Source organism: Elephas maximus, chromosome 1, assembly GCF_024166365.1.
Source record: "Elephas maximus indicus isolate mEleMax1 chromosome 1, mEleMax1 primary haplotype, whole genome shotgun sequence".
Lineage (NCBI taxonomy): Eukaryota > Metazoa > Chordata > Mammalia > Proboscidea > Elephantidae > Elephas > Elephas maximus.
In genome coordinates, this window is record NC_064819.1 from 64,026,654 (window position 1) to 64,046,349 (window position 19,696).

The 19,696-nt window shown below is 41.4% G+C and overlaps 1 pseudogene; it reads right to left on the reverse strand.

Annotated features, from left to right (window-relative positions):
* Window positions 1–420: 420 nt before the first annotated feature.
* Window positions 421–4,257, reverse strand: LOC126060143 (protein-associating with the carboxyl-terminal domain of ezrin-like; annotated as a pseudogene).
* Between the last annotated feature and the right edge of the window lie 15,439 nt (window positions 4,258–19,696).

The following is a 19,696-nucleotide window of genomic DNA, read 5'->3' on the forward strand; positions in this document are numbered from 1 at the left end:
ATGGTCAGTAACTGCCCAGGTCCACACAGGACCATTCACTCAGATAGTAACAACTGCAAACAAATAAGTGAGTTGCCTAAGGAAAACTTAGTTATTTAAAATCATTTATATACTTTATAGCTAATTTTCTGTAGTACATCATATTTCATAATACAGCTTACTTTCACAGAAACTGGCCTCAGTCAAGTGCACTTAGGCTCTTCCTCCTAGAAACCAGTACTGAGGCCTCCCCCTCCTCGGGCTTTCAGCCACCACTTGAAGTCTCACACTTCAGTTGGCACAGATGGGAAGAGAGCTCCTGGCATGGGAAGAACAGGCTGCTCTGGGTCTTCTTGTCCTTACAGCCTGCTTTTAAAATATTAATTTGATTAAAGAAAAAGGTAATCTTTTTTTTTTTTAAAGTTTAATTCACACCTGTTGTCAGCAGTTATTATCTTCCCTGTTCAGCAACCCTTCTTCTCCCCAGCCACCAGCCTCTCCCTCAGTAATTTCTGCTGCAGTAAATTTTGAGGAAAACTGCATCATGGGTGAGCTATCATTCTTGTTGGGAACCATCATTTCTGTCCTCGATTCAGGTAAAATAAGAAAAGCAGCTGAAGGTTTAATTTCTGGGATCAAATCAGCAAATCAGTCCAATTCAGGACCATGTACTGGCTTCTTTTTCCTTCAATGGTAAACTCCTCTCCTAAGCCAAGTTCTGACGGAACCTTAAGGGGCCTTTCTTGTGATAACATTTTGGTGGCTTGATGTGGTTTGGGTCATCCCCCCTTTCTACAAGCCTGGTCTTTGGAGATAGGCTTGATTTCAAAGGCCTAGACTCTTCAGCGAACAGAAGCCAAGCAGGAATGGGCTTTTGCTCCCCTGAGGTAACAGATCTTGCAACAGAGATTTCACCTCCAAGGTTTATTTCAGTATCTAAGTTACTGGGCTCAAAGTCATCCCAAGACTCCTCCTTTGCAGTGAATGGGGACTTGGCCAGCATCACATGGCTCTCTAGGCTAAATCTGTATATTGACAGTTTGTTTTCAGGCTCCTTAGGCTCACTCCAATCAGGTCACTCTTCGGACTTTTTGCAATTTGGTTGGAAGTTTTCACTGTCCTCTGAATTTATTTTTCTGGGAAAAGGTCGGTAGCTTTAGTAAAACTTGGGACAGTACATTTGAAGATCTTGGTTCTTTCTCCTCCCACAGCTACCTCTGGTCCAAGCAGAGAGACCATCACTGCTAGGCTATGGAGAGTAACAGCCATGATGGTGTCCTGCAGGCCCAGCAATACCTGCAGCAAGATGACTTTCTTCAGCTGCTCCTGGTGAGGCTCCACGTAAGCCTCAACGTGAGTCAACACCATCATCCACACGTGCTCCTCGGAAACCTCAAAGAGCTGCAGAAGCATGGGGATCACCTGGATTGGAAAGGGGCCGGGGACAGCAAGCAAGGGCTTTCTCCCTGTACATTATCTTTTTTGGGGCCAAGCAGACGAGGAAGAAAACTCTTAGCCGTGAACACCAACTGATTAAGCAGAAGAAGCCCCAACCTTGAGGCTATTAATTCCTCTGACAAGCAGTTGACTCTGTCCATCAGAAATTTGAAAATCCAGGTTTTTCCTCTTTATTCTTCAATGTTAAACTTTCCAAGAAATCCACAATTTCTAGAAAATCGTTTCTGAGGAAGTCATGGGACAGTAAAGTGCAGAGCGCGGGCCGACAGTCTGGAATGGGATTCAGCAAAGTTGAGTGCAAGGTCTGTTGAAAGCTGGAGTAAACCTTCCACTAACATTGGAATAGGTGTCCTAGGCATGTCCATGGGATGCTGGCAGAACTGTGAATTCTGGAGATGTCTGTTCAGGAGGAATAGATGCTGAGTTTGTCGCTGACTGAGTGCTCCTCGGAAAGTGGTGTGGCCTTGGGAACTTTACAGACAGCCTCCATGCCACCTAAGTTCCAATGTCTGTCTTCACTCACAAACACAGATGACAAGCAGATATTGTTGTGTGTTAGGTTTCTCTGCATTCTATTACGAACCCAGATCCACTTTACCTGAAATCTTGTCAGTAGACTTAAAAAAATTCTGCTTTGTCATGAAGGAAGATAAAAGCCATCAATACGTCATAGATCCCAGCACAGACCTCTGCAAAAGACAGCATTTTCAAAGTCACTTCCAGAGGCTGTGCTCAGTGACAAGATGAATGTCATCTGCTTCCACAGTACAAGATAAAAATCTTAGCATAACAAAGATTGTGAGGATGGCGCAGGACCAGGCAGTGTTTTGTTCTGTTGTGCATAGGGTCGCTATGTGTCGGAACCGACAGCAATAACATTGACTTTGGGGCTGTAGTTCTCCTTGTTTTAAAATTGCTGCTCTAGGGATTTCATATGCTAACTAGCCTTTCATGGTCTGATTGTAGTTAATATTGTACCACTTCACGTAAAATGTAGAAGACTTGCAGTCACATAGTTTCCTCCCACACCTGCTGTCCTTTTGTTACAGTTGATGTATATGAACTACACATACAGATACACCTCATACATATTGAAAACCTTGCTAGACAGTGGTACAATATTTGCTTTAAATAGTCATATATATTTTAAGTAGCTTAAAAGGAGAAAAAACTAGCCTTCATATTTATCCTGATATTCACCACTTCTGATGCTCTTCGTTCCTGAAAATCCAGCACTTGCTCAATTCATGTATTGAAGCTTCTTAATCAAGCCAATTGGATTTACTGAACCACAGAGAACAACCTGGAAGGTTAGAAATAAGCACCATTTCTTTGTTACAGCTTCCCGAGGGTCCATGGATGTTCATAGTCCTTGGTGGACTGTTTTGCTCTGCTGATGAGGGCACTTAAATTTGAAAATGGGTGGGAAAACCATCTGGGATTTGTCCTATAAATAGCAATCTAGCTTTTCTTCTCCTTCTTGCCCTTAACTCCTTGGTTTTTTAACATCTTTTTTCCTGCCAGGGAAAGAGAATGAATTTCCTGGCTGCAGGAGTGCCAGGAGAAGTCTCAAACTTGGCTTTCTCTCAGCGAGGGACTCAACCAGGGAATCCTGCTGTAATACTCCTTGGTTACCTAGGTATTCCAGGCATTATCTCCCAGCTTTGGAGAACAGATATTGTAGTGAAATGAGTTCTTTTATGTGGCTTTTTGCCTTGGTTCTTTAGAAAAAACAGTTTGAAAGATTTTCCCCTAAGTCCTGAGGAGTTACCTTTGCCCTAGTTTTCTATCCTAGAGGGTTTGTTACATTTCCTGGGCAAGTTATAGACCATTTGGTTTGATACTTTTTGTCTGGCCCTGAAGGGCAGCCTGCCCTGTGATTAGTATGTACCTTGCAGGGATTTGTCAACAGACTATACAAATGAGGTGACTAAAGACTATACAAATAAAGTATCTGTACCCTACTGTGAAGGTTAAGGTTATGTGCCAACTTGGCTTGATATGATGTAATCACCATCCAAGATGTGATCTGTTGTGAGCAGCCAATCAGTTGAAAAGAGAGTTTCCTTGGGGGTGTGGCCAGCATCCAATATATGGATATTCTGGCAAAGCTCACTCTCTCAATCCTACGTCTGACCCGTCATCCTCTGACCTCTGGTTCTTGGGATGTGAGCCAGTAGCCTGGTGTCTGACCTGCAGATTATGCATTTGTCAGCTCCTGCAAACACATGAGTCAGGAGAAGCCTCCAGCCTGATGACTGACCCATGGATTTGCAACTTGTGAGCCTCCACAACTGCATGAGCCATTTCCTTGAAATAAATCTGTCTGGATATATATTTATACATATATACACTTTGCTGGTTTTGTTCCTTTAGAGTGCCCAGCCTAAGACACCTACTATGCAAATAAAGTATCTGTGGCCTACAGAGACGGGATTGATTGATCAGTTTGTGGCCTCCCACTGGGAGGGTCCATGCCTTGAAATTGACAAGGAGTTATGTATATATGCAGCCAACCCCATAGAGGTTTTTCAGACAGAAAAAAGGAGGAAGAGAAGCAGCAGGAAGAAGCAGAAGGATGAAAGGAGAGAGAAGAAGTAGAGAGAAAGAGAGAGGAGTCAGGGAACCTCCTAAAAGACCTATAACATGAGTCGAGGGCTGTAACACTGAAGACAGTGAGAGACCTAGAAGGGGCCTGCTGGTGGAGTCAGTGGCGACAGGACTGGAAGGGGCTCTGTGGCAGAGTTGGTGGTGACAGACGGTGTGGCCAAGATGAACCTGTCCTGAGGAGACTGAAAGAAGCCTGTCCTGAGGGAGCTGATAGGAGCCTGTCCTGAAGAGGCTGAGAGAAGCCTGTCCTGAGGCGGCCGAGAGGAGGCCTGCATGGTGAAGAGGAGCTGAGAGAGCTGTCCTGCTCTGAAAAAAGGAGACTTTGCCTAATACTTCCTTAATAAACCACTTAATTGTAAGTGTGGTCTCTGAGCTTTGTGTGGCCATCGCAACAGATTATCAAACCCTGAAGAGAAGTAGAGAGTGCTGTGAGAAGTACGGCTGGTGTCAGATTGGTAAAAAGTTTGGAGGTTGCACATATATCTGACCTTCACCTCATAGGGATCAGGCTTATGCTGATCTTGATTAGCATTATCCCCCCTGAAGTTAGACAGGTTCTGATGAAACTATTATTACTCTTGCCATTTCATAGATATGTATTGATTTCCTGGGGTTGCTGTAACAAAGTACCATAAATTGGGTGGTTTCTAAGAAGAAAAATTTATTGTCTCACAGCTCTAGAGTCTAGTAGTCCAAATTCAGGGTGTTGGTTGGGCCATGCTCCTTCTGAAGGCTCTAGGAGGAGATCCTTTCTTGTTTCTCTTGGCTTCAGGCAGCTCCAGGTGTTTGTTGGCCTTCCTTGACATGTAGATACATCTTCACATGGCCATATTTACCCTGCGTGTCTCTCTGTGTCCGTTCTCTTTTGTAAAGACAACACTCAGATTGGATTAGGGCCCACTCTACTCATGTTAACTGATAACATCTTCAAAGACTATCTCCAACTGAGACCACAGTTGCAGGTACCAGGGGTTAGGACTTCAACATAACTTTTTTGAGGACACAATTAAATCCATAACTAGATATGTCATGTTGGTGGGTACTATCAAAAAATTTAATGCTATTTTGAAATCTTGAAGCATTTATTTGGTCTGTATATACATGTCTAGTATTGCTGTTTTTGCCTGAAGATGTCACTGGTTTTTAGATTATCCTCTTCCTCTTGCTCCTATCTTTCCTCCTCTTCCTTCTTACTACAGGGGTAGCTTTTTCAAAAGCTGGAGCCAAGGTCAAGTTGTTGCTATTATGGCAAGTTCCCTGAGTTTGCTAAGGGCTCCAGTATCACTTTTAAACTGAAAAGTAATATGAGTCCTACTAATTTTTAACTGCCTAAATTTTTTTTTTTTTAAATAGTTCTAAGGAGTCCCTGCGTGGTACAAATGGGTGATATATGCTCAGTTCTAACTGAAAGGTTGGAGGTTCAAGTCTACCCAGAGGTACCTCATAAGAAAGGTCTCATGATCTACTTCTGAAAAAAAAATCAGCACAATTTTACTCTGACACACATGGGGTTGTCACGAGTCAAAGATGACTTGACAACTGGTCAAAGAGGTCTAAAATTCATCTTCTTTCTCTATGTCTGTCATTGCCATTTCCATGGTCCAAGCCATCATCGTCTCTGGTCTAGAGAAGTTCATGAAAACCTTTTATGAAAGAGCTTTTAAGTGAGAACAAACTCAGAGATTTTGCCATATTTCCAAAATGACTCAAGCAAAAGAGTGGAAAACTTCATAGGATATTAAATTCATTGTCTTTTACAGCACTTCTCAGAGTTCTACAATTTCTTGGATGAGACATAGATGTGAAAAACTTTCTTAATCCTTTGGTGGAAAGGCAAGCTGAAAGCAATAATTTAGGATTTTTAGCAAGACTCAGTATGGCCACTGAAAAGGCAATCCTCCACTCAAAGAAATATGAGGTCTAACCAAACTTTCATTTTTATTTTTGCCTTTTTTTTGGAACAAGCATAATATAATTTACACATTTGGTATTTTATTTTTGTTTTATTCAATAAACCCTATATAGCACTTGCTACGTGCCATTCTCTGTTCTAAGAATTTATAAATATTAGCTCATAAATAACATAACCCAGTGCAGTCGAGTCGATACCGAAAATGGAAATCCTTCATAATCCCATCTCCCAGAGATGACCATGTTCAATCCTATGTGATATTTTTCTTCAGCTTTTCTTTTCCTTAAACATATACTAATATTTTCTGTTGTTATAGTTACTATCATTATTTGAATTACATTGAATTACTATCATTATTTGCATTTTCATTTACCTATATATTTTGGACATGTTTTTATATGAGTACTTCCTAACTCCTAGTACCTGTGAATGAGGTTTCAGTTGGAAATAGGGTCTTTGAACATGTTATCGGTTAAATTAACATGAGGTCATACCAGAGGAGGGTGTGCCCTAATCTAATCTGAGTGCTGTCCTTATAAAAGAGAACAGACACAAAAATACAGGGGAAACACAGCCATGTGAAGATGCATCTACAAGCCAAGAAAGAGTAAGAAATGCCTGGGGCTACCTGAAGCTAGGAGAGACAAGAAAGGATGTTTCCCTAGCGCCTCCATAGGGAGAATTACACGGCTCACAATAAATTTTGGAATTCCTGGGTGGCTCAGACTCTTAAGCACTTGGCTACTAACCAAAAGGTTGGCAGTTTGAATCCACCCAGCAGTGCCTCAGAAGAAAGCCCTGGTGACCTACTTCTAAAATATCACATTGAAAACCCTAGAAAGTGCAGCTCTACTCTGACACATATGGGTTATCATGAGTCAGAATTGACTTGATGGCAACTGGCTTGGGTGTTTTTGGGTATTATCCTGGCCATGTTTGTGATGGTTAAGGTTGTGTGTCGACTTGGCTGGGCCATGACTCTCAGTGGTTAAGAAGTCATCTAGTGCTTCTATAACAGAAATACCACAAGTGGACAGCTTTAACAAAGATAAATTTATTCTCTCACAGTCCAGTAGGCTACAAGTCCAAATTCAGGGCACTGGCTCCAGGGGAAGGCTTTCTGTCTCTGTCAGCCCTGGAGGAAGTTCCTTATCATTAGTCTTCCCTTGGTCTGGGAGCATCTCAGTGCAGGAACCTCGGGTCCAAAGGATATACTCTGCTTCTGGCACTGCTTTTGTGGTGGTGTGATGTCCCCAACTCTCTGCTTGCTTCCCTTTCCTTTTATCTCTTGAGATCAGGGAGGTGACCTGGGTAAGGGTGGTGTTACAATAACACCCTAATCCTCTTAACATAAAATTACAATCACAAAATAGAGGACAACCACACAATACTGGGAATCATGGCCTAACCAAGTTCATACACACATTTTTGGGGGGACATAATTCAATCCATGACAGGCAGTTATGTAAAGATGCAGATGGCAGTTATGTAATCTTGTAATTTGGCAGTTATGTAATGATATAGTCATTATCTGTGATGTGATCTGATGTGATCAGCCAATCAGTTGTAAGAGGAGTTTCCTCAGGGGTGTGGCCTGCATTTAATACATATATGGACATTCTGGCAAAGCTCGACTGCTTACTCTAGATCCTGCATCCAGCTTATCATCATCTGACCTCTGGTTCTCGGGACTTGAGCCAGCAGCCTGCTATATTGCCTGCTGACCTTGGATTTGTCAGCCTCCATAGCCTGTGAGCCAGAGGCCTGCCATTTTACCTGCTGACCTTGGATTCATCAATCTCTGTAGCTCATGAGCCAGCATCCTGCTGTCTGAGCTGTTGATCTTGGGGTCGTCAGCTCCTGCAGCTACATGAATCAGAAGAAGCTTCCAGTCTGATGTCTGACCCATGGACTTGGGACTTGCCAGCCTCCACAATGGTGTGAGCCATTTCCTTGAGATAAATCTCTCACTCTTTCTCTCTCTATATATGTTTCCCTGGTTTTGCTTCTGTAGAGAACCCAGCCTAAGACAATGTTTTTATATGAGCACACCTAGTTGCATGTCATTGTGTTCAAGGGTTGCATAGTTTTTCACTGTGTGTATAAACCATGGTTTATTTAACTATACTTGTGCTGAAGGAAATTTGTGCTATTCACACTTTTTCAGTAAGGAACTTTGCACAGTTATGGAAGTGCTTTTGAAAGCTAAATTACTGGGAGCAGCATTGCTGGTTCAGGGTCTTTATCATAAATTCAACAAATAATTTCAAATTGCTCTCCAATATACACCACCTCCAGCAGTGTATTAGTGTACCTATTTCTTTACACCCTTGGCAACACTTGTCGTTAGGTGCTGTTGAGTCAATTTTGACTTATAGCGACCCTATGTACAACAGAACAAAAAACTGACCTGGTCCTGAACCATTCTCACAATTGTTGTTATGCTTGAGCTCATTGCTGAATCCACTGTGTCAATCCATCTCCTTGAGGGTCTTCCTCTTTTTTACTGACCCTCTACTTTACCAGGCATGATGTCCTTCTCCAGTGACTGATCCCTCCTAATAACATGTCCAAAATAGGTGAGATGTAGTCTCGCCATCCTTGCTTCTAAGGAGCATTCTGGTAGTACTTTTTCCAAGATAGATCTGTTCATTCTTTTGGCAGTCCATGGTTTATTCAATATTCTTTGCCAACACCATAATTTAAAGGCATCAATTCTGTCAACACTGGACATTATTAATTAAAAAACACATATTTACTAAATCCATAGGCAAAATCCATTGCCATTGAGTCATTCTGACTCATAGTGACCCTATAGGACAGAGTAGAACTGCCCTATAATGTTTCCAAGGATTGGCTGTTGGATTCAAACTGCCGACCTTTTGGTTTGCAGCCATAGCTCTTAACTACTGCACCACCAGGGTTAATAGGCAAGGAATAATAAAATAATATATGCTATTAAAGTGTTAAAGGGAAGAAATAAAGGAAAGAAAGGAAAAAGAATTAAAAAGAAATAATGACAACTAACGATAACTAATACAGAAAGTGAAGAGGACTTGAAGTACTTACTGATGAAGATCAAAGGTTACAACCTTCAGTATGGATTACACCTCAACATAAAACAGAAATCCTCACAACAGGATCAATAAGCAACATCATGATAAATGGAGAAAATATTGAAGTTGTCAAGGATTTCATTTTACTCCATCCACAATCAATGCCCATGGAAACAGCAGTGAAGAAATGAAATGACATATTGCATTGGGCAAATCTGCTGCAAAAGACATCTTTAAAGTGTTCAAAAGCAAAGACGTCATTTTGAGGACTAAAGTGTGCCTGACCCAAGCCGTGGTATTTTCAGTTGCCTCAAATGCATGTGAGAGCTGGACAATGAATAAGCAAGATTGAAGAAGAATTGATGCCTTTGAATCATGATGTTGGTGAAGAATAATGAATATACCATGGACATCCAGAAGAATGAACAAATCTGTCTTGGAAGAAGTACAGCCAGAATGCTCTTTGGAAGCGAGGATGGTGAGACTGTGTCTCATGTATTTGGACATATTATCAGGAGGGACCAATTCCTGGAGAAGGACTTCATGCTTGGTAAAGTAGAGGGTCAGTGAAAAAGATGGAGACCCTCAAGGAGATGGATTGATACAGTGGCTACAACGGGCTGAAGCATAGCAACGGTTGCGAAGGCGTTGCAGGAGCAAGCAGTGTTTTGTTCTGTTGTACATAGGGTAGCTATGAGTTGGAACTGACTGAACAACAATAACGATGGAGGAAAAATCCACATTGACGCCTCTAGTAATAAAGAATTTAAATCTTGTATTTGTAGTACTTGAAATTCAGTTGTTCTTTGCAACTATACACATGTAAGTCTTGACTATTTTTACACTGGCTATTATGTGTCCTCTAAAAAGATATGTTGAAATACTAACCCCAGTACTGGTGCATGTGACCTTATATGGAAAGGGGTTCTTTGCAGATGTACTCAAGATAAGGTCATACTGAAATAGGGTGGGCCCTAATCTGGTACAATTGGTGTGCTTATAAGAAGAGGAGAAAAGACACACAAGGGGAGAACATCATGTGACCAGGCAGAGACTGGAGTGACGCCAAGGATTGCCAGCAACACCAGAGCTTAGGAAGAGGCAGGAAAGAATTCTCTCCTAGAGCATTCAGAAGAGCATGGCCCTGATGGTACCTTGATTTTGGACTTCTAACCTCCAGAACTGCGACAGGATAAATTTCTGTTGTTTTAAGCCAACAAGTTTGTGGTAATTAGCTATAGTAGCCTTAGGAAACTAATACGCTGACCTTACTATGTAAGCTCTACCCAAAAGAAAGTAAGCTTCTGTGCCTAGCACAATGCTGGCACACAGCAGGTGCTCAATGACTATATGGTTCTCTTTTTCTTTTTGGGTGGTGCTCCTGGTAAAGAGAGACAATGGATGAAAACCTGCTGCAAACCATTTACTTTCCAGGGTGTTGGAGTTTCAAAAATGAAAGATCAGTTATAATCATTTATGCAGTTATTAACATAGGAAAGCACCTCTTGGGCCAGATATCCATTTATTGACTCTCAGGTCCAAATCCACCCTGCTTTGCTCTACCTTGTGATATTGGAGCTGGACCCCGTAAACATGTCTCCTTCCCTAGCTGGCACAAAGTTGAGTTTTTCAGTACAGCGCCCTGGGGGACACTGTAGGAGGAAGGGGCTTCTCTTGGTGCTCTGGGGCATTTTGTCCCTTTTGACTCTTGCAGACTGGCTGCTTTGGCACCCAGGACAACCAGTGGTACTCAACCTCCAGCAAATTTTGTTGACACCTTGGCAGGCAGGGCTCATGCCTCAGCCCATGGTTTCCTGCTTGCCAGCTTTGAAGAGCTCTGGCCTAAGGCAAACTAGTGAAATTCTCCACCATCTAGTTGGTTTCCTGTTCTTTATCCTTAGCCCAGCCTCAGCACTGGGTTAAAGGAACCAGCTATAAATGCTGCTGCCTGGGGCTCTAGGCTGAATGGACTGCCAAATTGGATCCATATCAAAAAATTAATTTGACTAATATATTAATACTAAAACAAACTAAGTATCAAGTACTTAACATAAGTTTAGGTAGATGTTCCCAAGCTATGCTCTGTGGCCTAAGTAGGATGCAAGAAACTGCTGTAGAAAAGACTCTTGTATTTAAGAAACTACTATTGTAATCTTGCACAAAAAGTTCACCACCATCACTATGCTAGAATGACTCCAGACAACTTAGGAGGCTGCATCATAAGTGGGAGCCCTGTGGGGGGAGCTGAATGCAACTTGCCCAGAGGTGAGTTTGATACGAGATGGCTGGATCAGGTGGAGGAAGCTCTCAGGAAGCATTTATTGACAAGGGTCCATACATATGTGTGTGTGTATATATATATATATATATTTTTTTTGCTTTTTTTTCTTAGTCTGGTGAAAATATACATACGGAAATATTTGCCAGCACTACAACTTCCACATTTAAGATTTAGTAACGTTGATTACATTTTTCATGTTGTGCCACCATTCTTGTTATCCTTTTCCAAATCATTCTACCACCATTAGCATAAACTAGATGCCCCCCAAACAAAAACTCCCCCTTTCTTCCTCTCTCCTTCCCCTAGTAACCATTAATATTATTTGGTTTCTATATATTTTTTATATTGGCTTATTTCATGTCAGTGAGACCATACAGTATTTGTTATTTTGTGACCGACTTATATTTTACTTGGCATAATGTTTTCAAGGTTCATCCACGTTGTGGCGTGCATCAGGACTTCATTTCTCCTTATGGCTACATAATACGCCATTGTATGTATATACCACATTTTGTTTATCTATTCTTCTGTCCTGCTATTCATAAGGTTTTCACTGGCTAATGCTTTTCAGAAGTAGACTGCTGGGTCCTTCTTCCTAGTCAGTCTTAGTCTGGAAGCTCAGCTGAAACCTGTCCTTCATGTGTGACTTTGTTGGTATCTGAATACCAGTGGCATTGTCTGATATAGTGCTGGAAGATGAGCCCCCCAGGTTGAAAGGCACTCAAAAGATAACTGGGGAAGAGCTGCCTCCTCAAAGTAGAGTCAACCTTAACGATGTGGATGGAGTAAAGCTTTCAGGACCTTCATTTGCTGATGTGGCATGACTCAAAACGAGAAGAAACAGCTGCAAACATCCATTAATAATCAGAACCTGGAATGTACAAAGTATGAGTCTAGGAACATTGGAAATCATCAAAAATGAAATAGAACACATAAACATCAATATCCTAGGCATTAGTGAGCTGAAATGGACTGGTATTGGCCATTTTGAATTGGACAATCACATAGTCTACTATGCTGGGAATGACAACTCGAAGAGGAATGGTGTTGCATGCATCGCCAAAAAGGAAATTTCAAGATCTATCCTGAAGTACAACACTGTCAGTGATAGGATAATATCCATACGCGTACAAGGAAGACCAGTTAATACGACTATTATTCAAATTTATGTACCAACCACTAGGGCCAAAGATGAAGAAATAGAAGATTTTTATCAGCTGCTACAGTCTGAAATTGATCGAACACCTAATCAAGATGCATTGATAATTACTGGCGATTGGAATGCGAAAGTTGGAAACAAAGAAAAAGGATCAGTAGTTGGAAAATATGGCCTTGGTGATAGAAACAATGCTGGAGAGCGAATGATAGAATTTTGCAAGACCAATGACTTCTTCACTGCAAATACCTTCTTTCACCAACATAAATGGCAGCTATACACATGGACCTCACCAGATGGAACACACAGAAATCAAATTGACTCCATCTGTGGAAAGAGATGATGGAAAAGCTCAATATCATCAGTCAGAACAAGGCCAGGGGCCAACTGTGGAATAGACCATCAATTGCTCATATGCAAGTTCAAGGTGAAACTGAAGAAAATCAGAGCAAGTCCATGAGAGCCAAAATATGACCTTGAGTATATCCCACCTGAATTTAGAGACCATCTCAAGAATAGATTTCACCCATTGAACATTAGTGACTGCAGACTAGACAAGTTGTGGAATGACATGAGGGACATTGTCCATGAAGAAAGCAAGAGGTCACTGAAAAGACAGGAAAGAAAAGTCTGGAAAGAAAGAAAAGACCAAGATGGATGTCAGAAGAGACTCTGAAACTTGCTCTTGAGAGTTGAGCAGCTAAAGCAAAAGGAAGAATTGATGAAGTAAAAGAACTGAACAGAAGATTTCAAAGGGCCTCTTGAGAAGACAAAGTAAAGTATTATAATGACATGTGCAAAGAGCTAGAGATGGAAAACCAAAGGGAAGAACACACTTGGCGTTTCTCAAGCTGAAAGAACTGAAGAAAAAATTCAAGCCTCGAGTTGCAATAGTGAAGGATTCCATGGGGAAAGTATTAAATGATGCAGGAAGCATCAAAAGAAGATGGAAGGAATACATAGAGTCATTATACCAAAAAGAATTAGTCGATATTCAACCATTTCAAGAGGTGACATATGATCAGGAACTGATGGTACTGAAGGAAGACGTCCAAGCTGCTCTGAAGGCATTGGTGAAAAACAAGGCTCAAAGAACTGATTGAATATCAGTTGAGATGTTTCAACAAACAGATGCAACACTGCAGGTGCTCACTCGTCTATGCCAAGAAATATGGAAGACAGCTTCCTGGCCAACTGACTAGAAGAGATCCATATTTATACCTATTCCCAAGAAAGGTGATCCAACCGAATGTGGAAATTATAGAACAATATCATTAATATCACAGACAAGAAAAATTTTGCTGAAGATCATTCAAAAATGGCTGCAGCAGAGTATCGGACGGGGAACTACCAGAATTCAGGCTGGTTTCAGAAGAGGACGTGGAACCAGGGATATCATTGCTGATGTCAGATGGATCCTGGCTGAAAGCAGAGAATACCAGAAGGATGTTTACCTGTGTTTTATTGACTATGCAGAGGCATTTGACTATGTGGATCATAACAAACTATGGATAACACTGCGAAGAATGGGAATTCCAGAACACTTTATTGTGCTCATGAGGAACCTTTACGTAGATCAAGAGGCAGTTGTTTGAACAGAACAAGGGGATACTGATTGGCTTAAAGTCAGGAAAAGTGTGCATCAGTGTTGTATTCTTTCACCATACCTATTTAATCTGTATGCTGAACAAATAATACGAGAAGCTGGACTATATGAAGAACGGGGCATCAGGATTGGAGGAAGACTCATTAACAACCTGCATTATGCAGATGACACAACCTTCCTTGCTGAAAGTGAAGAGGACTTGAAGCACTTACTCATGAAGATCAAAGACCATAGCCTTCAGTATGGATTACACCTCAACATAAAGAAAACAAAAATCCTCACAACTGGACCAACGGGCAAAATCATGATAAACAGAGAAAAGATTGAAGAAGTCAAGGATTTCATTTTACTTGGATCCACAATCAACAGCCATGGAAACAGCAGTCAAGAAATCAAAACACACATTGCATCGGGCAAATCTGCTAAGGACCTCTTTAAAGTGTTGAAGAGCAAAGATGTCACCCTGAAGACTAAGGTGCATCTGACCCAAGCCATGGTATTTTCAATCGCATCGTATGCATGTGAAAGCTGGACAGTGAATAAGGAAGACCGAAGAAGAGTTGACATCTTTGAATTGTGGTGTTGGTGAAGAATATTGAATATACCATGGACTGCCAAAAGAACGAACAAATCCGTCTTAGAAGAAGTGCAGCCAGAATGCTCCTTAGAGTCAAGGATGGCGAGACTGCGTCTTACATACTTTGGACCTGTTGTCAGGAGGGATCAGACCCTGTAGAAGGACATCATGTTTGGCAGAGTACAGGGTCAGTGGAAAAGAGGAAGACCTTCAACAAGGTGGATTGACACAGTGGCTGCAACAATGAGCTCAAGCATTACAACGATTGTAAGGATGGTGCAGGACCGAGCAGTGTTTCGTTCTATCGTGCATAGGGTCACTATGAGTCAGAACCGACTCGATGGCACCTAACAACAACTAACAACAATTCTTCCGTTGTTGGGCATTTTGGTTGTTTCCACCTTTTGGCTATTGTGAAAAGTGTTGCAATGAATATTGGTGCATAGGTCATATATATTTTTATTTCATTATTTTCCTCAATTTGTTATTTGAAATAAAGTAAATGAACATGTAGACATTTTTTTTTCCTGGTGTATTTTTTATTATATCAAAGCATCTTTGTCCATCCCTGCTCAGCCTGTTGGTACCTCAGGAGACTTCGCGTTGGCCAGTCCTGGCCCATAGTTTCCTGCTTATTAGCCTTATTTCTGTGACTGTGGACCAACTCTGGCCCTACTGTATGCTAGTGAACTTATTTTCTATCCAATGGGCCACAGCCATACTCTGTCCAAGAAAGTCTTAGTCTCAGAAACCCTTGTTCTCTTCCTCATTTCCAAGGTATTCATTAGAGTTCTCTTTTATCCTCTTTTAGTCATGAATCCCTGTTACTAATTAATAATTCTTTATGTTAACTTTTCCTTGTTGAAATTATTGGTGTGGTTTCTGCCTTCCAACTGGACTCGAATGGATACGGAATCGGTAACACTCAAAGACAGAATTTTGGTTTTGATTTGGCCGTGTTTTTGGAAGTGCTGAAGTACTTATCAGTGGGAGTGGGATGCCAGTAATCTATGGCACGTATTTGTTCTTTTTTTTAAAATTGTACTTTAGGTGAAGGTTTACAGAACAAACTAGTTTCTCATCAAACAGTACACACATTTTTCTACGACATTGGTTAACAACCCCACGACATGTCAATACCCTCCCTTCTCAACCCTGGGTTCCCTATTACCAGCTTTCCTCCTTCCTCCTACCTTCCAGTCCCTGCCCCAGGGCTGGTACGCCCCTTTAGTCTTGTTTTGTTCCATGGGCCTGTTCAATGTTTGGCTGAAGGGCAAACCTCAGGAGTGACCTCATTCCTGGGTTGAAAGGGTGTCCAGGGGCCATACTCTGAGGGTTTCTCCTGTCTCTGTCAGGCCAGCAAGTCTAATCTTTCTTTTTGAGTTAGAATTTTTTTCTACATTTATCTCTAGCTCTGTCCTGGATCCCTATTGTGATCCCTGTTATAGTAGTCAGTGGTGGTAGCTGGGCACCATCTCTTTGTACTGGACTCAGTCTGGATGTGGCCCATTCAGTCCTTTGATCTAATCTTTCCCTTGTATCTTTAGTTTTCTTCATTCTTCCTTGCTCCTGAAGGAGTGAGACAAGGGGAGTATCCTAGATGGTATGGCACATACTGTCCTTAGCTGCTGTTGAGTCAGCCTTGACTCATGGTGATCCCATGAACGATGGAATGAAGTACTGCTCAATTGTGCGCCACTCCCTTGGTTGGTTGTAGGTTAGACGGCTGTGATCCATTGGGTTTGCATTGACTGATTTTCAGAAGTGGATGTCCAGGCCTTTCTTCTTAGACTGTCTTAGTTTGGAAGCTCTGCTGTAATCTGTTCAGAATCATAGTGACACACAAACCTCCAAGGACAGACGGGTGTTGGCTGTGCATGAGGTGCATTGGCATATAGATACCAATTAATCAAGCTGTCTGTGATTGACTGTGATGAAGTCCCAACTGAAGCAAGTGCCTTGGGGAGCCCAAGTGACTGCTGCACTTGGCCATACGGGGCAGTAATGATGACTGCAAGGATTGTGGTGTGGGGTGGGTGACCCTGAATTTAGAAAATGACAAGCTCTTTAGATCTCTGCTCAAGCCACGGTGTGAGAACAAGAGAGCTTCCATAATGGAGCTAAAACGACTTCTTACGTCTTATAGTAGCAGGGCTGATAATACTAATATTCAAAAACAAAACTTAATTAAGCAGGTTATTAAACTCAATGTCAGTTGAATTCACAGTCTTGCTAGGGCAACGACTGAGAAAGATTGGGATCCTGAAACATGGAGTGGAGACATCTTGTTGGACTCAGATTAAATGGGCAACCTCAAACCCCAAATCACTTTGACCTTCCCTTGTCAGTGGAAGTAGCTTATTCTCCTGGGTCTAAGAATAGCCTTCCTATGCTTTGAAAATCTCATGATAACCTCACGAGGGGCAGAGGCCTGCAAGGCAGATGCCCACTTTAAGACTCACCACAATTGTTGCCACTAGACAGAAAACTAGGGTCATTTTTACACACTCTGAGGGACCAGTTACACTCTATGACTGAAGAGAAAATAGCTTATACATCAAAGAATTTTGAGACTCTTCTAACATACACCAGCAGAAATCTGAGGAACATGTTTGGGGGTGGATTCTAAGGGTGTGAGATCAAGGAAAAAAAAAGTTGCTGTCAAGTCAATTCCTTCTCATTGTGATCCCATGTGTGTGTCAGAGTAGAACTCTGCTCCATAGAATTTTCAGAGGTTAATTTTTTGGAAATAGATGACCAGGCCTTTCTTTCAAGGCACCTCTGGGTCGACTTAAACGTCCAGCCTTTTAGTTCATGAATGTGTTGACCATTTTCATGAACTAGGGACTCCGGGGATCCAGAAAGATGGATAAAAGATCACTAGATAGAATTGAATGTGTTGATAAGGATGCATTTTCTAGAGATTCTTTATTTAATGTGCTAGCTTGAGCAGCTCAAGGTGGCTCTAATTATTGGTTGGTTGACTAAAACTTGAACTCAATGGTGGCCCATATTCAATGTGGTGAAAATGTCAGAACTTTCCTGGCATGATGTGGAGGAGGGAGCTCAAAGGCTTAAGTAAGTAGGAATGTGGAATGGATTTATCGTGTGACCAGCACACCTACCCCTCAGCTTCATGAGAAGGCTCAGAAGACATTCTCTTCACCAAGATATTAACAAAATATATCTGTGAGAGGAGTACCTACATTCTTGGAAAGCCCTGTGGTTGTTCTCCTTTATGTGTGAGGTTTCACCTTGATGTTACTGATTAGTCTCCCTGATTTCAAAGGGGATGGTGGGCTACTGGAGTAGCAGAGACCAAGTGGAAAGGATCTCACTAAAAGTTATATCATTACTTTTTTGGATATGTCAGTAAAAGAAGGGAACATTGGTGATTCAGTGATAGAATTCTCTCCTTCCATGCAAGAGACCCTGTTCGATCCCTGGCCAATCCACCTCATGCAAAGCCACGACCTGTATGTCCGTGGAGGCTTGCATGTTGCTGTGATACTGAACAGGTTTCAGTGAAGCTTTCTTCCTAGACTAGGAAGAAAGGCCAGGTGATATACTTCTGAAAATCAGCCATTGAAAACCCCATGGATCACAAAGATCTGATCCACATTTGATAATGGGAATGGCGCAGGACCAGCAGCATTTCATTCCGTTGTGCATGGGGTTGCCATGAGTTGGGGGCAATTCGATGGCTGCCAACCAAAAACAAGATAGAAAGATATGAGTAAATTAGTGATATGATACTGTTATGTATTGAATTGTGTCTCCGAAATATATGTTGTAAATCCTAGCTCCAACACATGTGGTTATAATCCCTTTGGCAGTGGGTTTTCTTTGTTAGGTTAATCAGACAGTATTAGTGTTGGGTGTGCCTTAAGTCAATCTCTTTTGAGATATAAAAGAAATTGAACAAGCAAGCAGGAGAAGCATAGATGGAGGAAGATAGATGCCACACCATATGAAGATCACCAGGGAACCAAGGAACAAGGACCTTCCCCCAACTTCTCCTAGAGCTGGCACCCTGAATTCGGACTTCTAGCCTCCTAAACTGTGAGAAAATAAATTTGTTTGTTAATACCACAAATACTTGTGGTATTTCTGTTACAGCAGCACTAGATAACTAAGACAGAAATCATGTAGACTTTTTAATTCTTATTAACCTACTTTGTTCTACATGTACCAGATCTAATATTATTGGAAATATTAAAAACAAAATACTAAACATATAAAAAGTCTTATGTGATGAGACTAAGATGAGGGGTACTAAACCTTGTTTAAAGGTTAAAAATCCCTGCTTTGTAGGCACTTTGAAGATATGTTAACATTAACATGTAGGATTTTTTTGCTACTTTATCTTTTGTCCAGTACTTGGGAGTTAAATCATTTATTAATTAATCTTTTCATCAAGTATTTAGGGAGTTCCTACTGTGCTCTCTTCAATAGGGATGTGAAGATGAGAGTCGGGCCTTACCTTCAAAGAACTCAAGATCAAAATTTGTGTCTATGTGTGAGTTCGTGCATGTAAGAGAGATACATAAACAGATAATTATGACAACACAATAACTGATATAATAGAAATATGAACATTTTGCTCAAACTGTAACTGATCAAATCCCAAATATTAATCCCTTGTTTTTAACCAGTATTTGTTTTTCTGATAAAAGTAACATTTAGAAATATCAATAGGATATCTAAATAAATAGTCATGCCCTATGCTCTATACCAAAAACAAACCAAATCCACTGCCACTGAGTTGACTCCGACTCAGCCATCATATAGTACAGAGTGGAGCTGCCTCATAGAGTTCCCAAGGAGCGGCTGGTGGATTCAAACTGCTGACCTTTTGGTTAGCAGCTGAGCTTTTAACCACTGTGCCACCAGGGCTCCTATGCTGTATAGTATGTTGGGTATCCTACGTGAACAGGGTCAATTTTTCTACCTGGCTGAGCTCCCACATTCATCTGCCACAGGATTAGTTCCATCCCTTTTTGTCAATTCCAAGGATTGCAGGTTAGAAGTCATTAACAACCCAAGTCATTTAAAAAGGTT